Consider the following 6,000-nt stretch of genomic DNA (forward strand, 5'->3'; position numbering starts at 1 on the left):
CCACAATCCCCAAGTTTATGCTTGAAAGATAAAACATCCTTGTCCTCTCATTCATTGCTGAAGTGACTGTGTTGCATTTGCTTTTGTACCGTGCGCTTGTAGAGCAGAACAACTGAAGAGGCAAATATTATGGACAGCACGATAACTGAGCAGTTGGCGTAATGTTTTTGCAGTGTCAGCGATGTGCGTTTAATTCTCGCTGGTGTCTCTACGGAGTTTGTATGTCCTTTCCGTGACCGTGTCATTTATTCCAGCTTCTCTGGCTTCCTCCCACATTCCAAAAACACATGGGTTAGTTAGGTTACCTGGTCACATGGACGTAACTGGACAGTATGGTATCTAAATAAATACCACTGTGCTGTATCTAAATGTAAGGGGGTTTCATCTTTTATATTACTGCGGAGGCTAATTAAAATGGCTTCCTTGTTATGTTATAATCGGGAATGCTTCTTTGTAATGTTAAACGCTGAGAAAGCTTTGCGCTAGCAGCTTGTTGTGGGTTAAGGGGTGATAAGAGGATGTTATGAACCAATTGCGATAGTTGTTATGACTTTGGTGTATCTGGAAGATTTGTATGCTCGGGGTTTTGGGGGAGAAGGTGGGAGAGAGAGACAGAGAATGAACCAGGTGCTGTGATGTCCGCTAACGGGGTCGGACCCCGAGGAGGGTGTTCAGCGAGGAGAGGAGACGGAGATGGACTCGTGTGGAGCGTCTGGTCGACCACCGTTGTTGGTCCCAGGCGGCCGGTCGAGGTGGTCCGAGGGGTCACAGGGTGAAGAAGAAGGTTCTTGAGCTCCAACTGTTTTGTGCAGGAAGAGATTGAACTTTGATAAGTGTGGCACCTTTTATTTTCCTTTTATATTTTATTCTCTCTTAATTATATAGTTCCAGTAATATCTATAAACTGTAAATCATTTAATCGTATCTGGTGTATTGTCTGTTATTTGGGCGGGGTGGGGTACATCACACAGCATCCACACAAACTATTATCCAGTTTGCCGGGGCCGAGGGCTGTTTCCCTAGACGACAGCGAGCCGAGCGACCCTGAGGGTGGCCGGGGGGGCTACATAAATAAATAAATTCACCACCTTTTTATTCTGGCATCTTTCCCCCTTCCTTCCCATTCCTGTGAAGGGTCCAGGCCCAAAATTTTGACTGTTTATTCATTTCCATTGACATAAGAGGTATTGCAGATGCTGGAATTCTAGAGCAATACACACAATGTGCTGGAGGAGTTCAGCAGGTCAGGCAGCATCCATGGATGGGAATAAACAGTCAACATTTCAAGCCGAGACCCTTCCTCAGGACATAATTTCCAGCGATGTTGTCTGATTTGCTAAGTTCCTCCAGCATTTTGTGCATCACTCTGTGAAACATCGTAAATCAGCGACTTGTTTGTTATGTCTCCCCTTTCGTTGTGAAACGCAGACACCTCTTTTTCCCTTATTAGGGAGAGAGAGAGATCCTGTGTAATGTCGAATTACTGAGTAGAAACATGGAAACATAGAAAACCTACAGCACAATACAGGCCCTTTGGCCCACAAAGTTGTGCTGAACATGTCCCTACCTTAGAAATTACTAGGCTTACCTATAGCCCTCTATTTTTCTAAGCTCCTTGTACCTATCCAAAAGTCTCCTAAAAGACCCTGTTATATCCGCCTCCGTGCGCCTCCACCACCATTGCCGGCAGCCCATTCCACGCATTCACCACTCTCCAAGTAAAAAATTTACCCCTGACATCTCCTCTATACCTGCTCCCCAGCACCTTAAACCTGTGTCCTCTTGTGGCAACCATTTCAGCCCTGGGAAAAAGCCTCTGACTATCCACAATGAATTAGATGCTGCCTGACCTGCCGAGTTTCTCCAGAATTTTGTGTGCTACTCAAGATCAGAACAAGGTCGCTTGTGAGGATTGTGAGTTCAAGAGTCCAACTTATCGTATGGGGAACCATTTAATAGTCTTATATCAGTAGATTAGAAGCTGCCTTTGAGCCTGGGGGTTTGTGCTTTCAGGCTTTTATATCTACTGCCCGATGAGGGTTGGGGGGGAGGGTAAGAAAATGTCTGTGGTTGGTCATTTGATTACGCAGCCATCAGGAAGAAGGTACAGGAGCCTCAGGACCCACTTCACCAGGTTCAGGAACAGTTACTACCCCTCAACCATCAGGCTCTTGAACCAGAGAGGATAACTTCACTCAACTTCACTTTCCTCATCACTGAAATGTTCCCACAAACAATGTTCCCACTTTAAAGGACTCTTCATCTCACATTCTCTATATTCATTGTTTTTTTTTCATTTTGCATTTACATAATTTGTTAATTTTTTCACACTGGTCGTCTGTCCATCCTGTTGTGCGCGGCTTTTCTTTGATTCTAATGTGTTTTTTGTCCTTATTGTGAATGCCCACAAGAAAATGAACTTTAATAGTATATTTACTTTGAACTTTGCTTTTGCATAGAGAATGGGCACCAAATTAAACTAATTCATTTCTGCTTGTAAATGAGCACTGGTCCTCCATTCCCTTCATCAAAAGGTCAGATTAGCTTTATGTGTCATGTGTGCATCAAAATATCGAGATATATAGTGAAATGCATTGTTTGTGTCCAAACAAGTCAACACGGGTTGTCTGGAGGTAACCTGCAAGTCTTGCCATGCTTCCGACACCAACGTAGCATGTCTACAATTTACTAACTCTAACCTGTATGTCTTTGAAATGTGGGAGGAAACCAGAGCAGTCAGAGGAAACCCACCGGGAAATGGGAGAAGGTAAAAACTCCTTACAGGCAGTGGCGTGAATTGAACCCCTAATAATAATAACAATGTTTTGCTAGCTGCTATGCTACAGCGCTATCCTGCACTGCACTATTTGCCTATCGGTACTGCACTTTCTCTGTAACTGTAGCACTTTATTCTGTTTGACATTTACTACCTTGGTGTCCAGTACATTAGTTTGGCATGATCTGGTCTGGGCGTACAAACTCCTTACAGATAGAAGCGGAATTGAAACCAGGTTATCGGTGTTGTAATTACGATATGCTGGCGATTTTGCTATCCTACTGTCCAATATTCATGTACAAGTTGATAGGATTGCTCAGGAGGCATATGTTGTGTTTGGCTTCATTTGTCAGGGGATTGAATTCAAGAGCTACGAGGTAATGTTGCAACTCTATTAAACCCTGGCTGGACCACACATGCTTTCATCTCTGGTCTCCTCATTATAGGAAAGATGAGGAAGATTTTTTTTAGATAAATGGGTCTCATCAGCCATGGTGCAGCTCATCTAGGAGAAGGAAAACTCTGATACCAAACTTCTGCTGCCTTGCGGCTATACACTCACGGGTAAGGTGCCAGAAGTAAACCCTGAAGGTAAATCCAGAGCTGAAGTCCTAAGGCAGACTGACTGGCAACTCCTGCGATACCATTGGTGCCAAATCTCTGCTGTTCGTTTGGATTTAACAGCTGAGTGGAGAGGGGGGATCCTGCCGCATGGGCAACAGCTTGCTCTCCATAGTGCCAAGGCCTGGCTTGTGTGTGGGGTTGTGAATCATGTGGACAGCTAGGCCTCAACCTTGCACTCAATGTCAGTGAGACCAAGGAATTGATTGTGGACTTCAGGACGGGGAAGTCAAGGGAACACACACCAGTCCTCATTGAGGGATCAGCAGAGGAAAGAATGGGCATTTTCAGGTTCTGGGGCATCAGCATCTCAGGGGATCTATCCTGGGCCCAACATATAGATGCAAACACGAAAAAGGCACTCCAACATCGGTTCTTCATTGGGAGTTTGAGGAGATTTGGTATGCCATGAAAGACACTCACAAATTTCTACTAATCTACTGTGGATGGCATTCTAACTGGTTGTATCACTGTCTTGTATAGAGGGGCCACTGCACAGAATCAGAAAAAGCTGCAGGAAGTGGTAAACTCAATCAGCACCATCATGGGCACTACCTTCCCCACCATTGAGGAACCTTCAAAAGGTGATGGCTTAAAAAGATGGCATCCATCATTGAGGACCCCTTAATCTAACGTATAGGACAGCTGGTGGCGTAGTGGCATCAGCGCCGGACTTCGGAGCGAAGGCTCCCGAGTTCGAATCCAGCCGGCTCCCTTGCACGCTCTCCATCCGTGCTGGGTTGAGCGTCGAGCTAGCAACTCGGCCTCGTAAAAATAAGAAAGCCTGCTAAAAAAAAAAACGCCATCGTGACGGCGTCCTGATGACTCCACTTGGAGTTAAGGGCTTTCTTCTTCAATCTAACATATAGATAGATATATATAGAGATAGATGTATACCCTGTACATATGATTACAATAAGAAATATATATTATATATTCGTTTCTTATTGTATTTTATAGCTTTTTATTATGTTTTGCAATATTCTGCTGCCTCAAAACAATGAATTTAACGACCTATGCCGGTGATATTAAACCTGATTCTGATTCCGCTGCCCCCCCCCCGGCAGACCCGTTTTAACAATCCCACTAATTTACATAAAGCAGGTATAACCTGATAACCACGACCGCTCTCCTATCAGTCAAACCCAAAATAACTCCGACTCACGCAGAGAATCCAGTGCTTGGATTGACTGCTGCAGTATATTTAATAATCGAGCACAGCTTTGCCAAGTTTATTTATTTATAAGGCACTATTAATTCTAAATGTAATTGCTATATCGCAGACCCAACAAATAGCAGCATTATATATTATTTAATGGATAACGTTTACGCAGTTTGTACTTGTCAAATTTTCATTTTGTTTCTCCAACTGTTATTAGTATAGTCTTGGTAACTCTGTGGCAATTGGGAATGCTGCCCATCGATGTCTGACCTTGACGGGGAGGTTGGTGGGCAACTGAAGCCCATCTGTTGAAGGATTTCTTTCAACGCTCTTCACAGTGAACTGTTTGAGGGCTTGCAACCAGCGTTGCATAGTTTACCAGGCACCCAACTGAATCAATAAATTTATTGTGTGCAATCAAATTCAGTTGGATTATTTATTTACTTCTAAAATATTTTTTCAACAATTTGTCTTTTTTTGCACATTAATAATCAGGATATCAAAGGTTACAGGGAGAATGTGGTTGAGCAGGATGATAAATCAGGGATGATGGAATGATAGAAAGGACACGATGGGCCGAGTGGCCTAATTCTGTTACTATACTTCATGGTCATTAATTGCTTGTCAGTCTTTGGTTTTCATTGGTGAGTATCACTATAGTGGCAGTACGTAGAACATATACAACCTATACACTCATTTTCACGGTCTCCACAACTCGTTCTCAGTATTTACTTTATTATTTACACATTTGTCTCCTTTTGCACATTGGTTGTTTTCTCAGTATTCACAGTGGCATGCAAAAGTTTGGGCACCCCTGATCAAAATTTCTGTTACTGTGAATAGCTAAGCGAGTAAAAGATGAACTGATTTCCGAAAAGGCATAAAGTTAAAGATGACACATTTCTTTAATATTTTAAGCAATAAAACTTTTTTATTTCGATCTTTTACAGTTTCAGCGGAACAAAAAAGGAGAAGGGCCCAAGCAAAAGTTTGGGCACCCTGCATGGTCAGTACTTAGTAATACCCGCTTTGGCAAGTATCACAGCTTGTAAACACTTTTTGTAGCCAGCTAAGAGTCTTTCAATTCTTGTTTGGGGTTTTTTTGCCCATTCTTCCTTGCAAAAGACTTCTAATTCTGTGAGGTTCTTCGGCCGTCTTGCATGCACTGCTCTTTTGAGGTCTATCCACAGATTCTCGATGATGTTTAGGTCAGTGGACTGTGAGGGCCATGGCAAAACTTTCAGCTTGTGCCTCTCGAGGTAGCCCATTGTGGATTTTGAGGTATGTTTAGGATCATTATCCTGTTGTAGAAGCCATCCTCTTTTCATCTTCAGCTTTTTTACAGATGGTGTGATGTTTGCTTCCAGAATTTGCTGGTATTTAATTGAATTGATTCTTCCCTCTACCAGTTAATGTCCCCCGTGCCACTGGCTGCAACACA

This window comes from Mobula birostris, chromosome 12, assembly GCF_030028105.1.
Source record: "Mobula birostris isolate sMobBir1 chromosome 12, sMobBir1.hap1, whole genome shotgun sequence".
Taxonomy (NCBI): Eukaryota; Metazoa; Chordata; class Chondrichthyes; order Myliobatiformes; family Myliobatidae; genus Mobula; species Mobula birostris.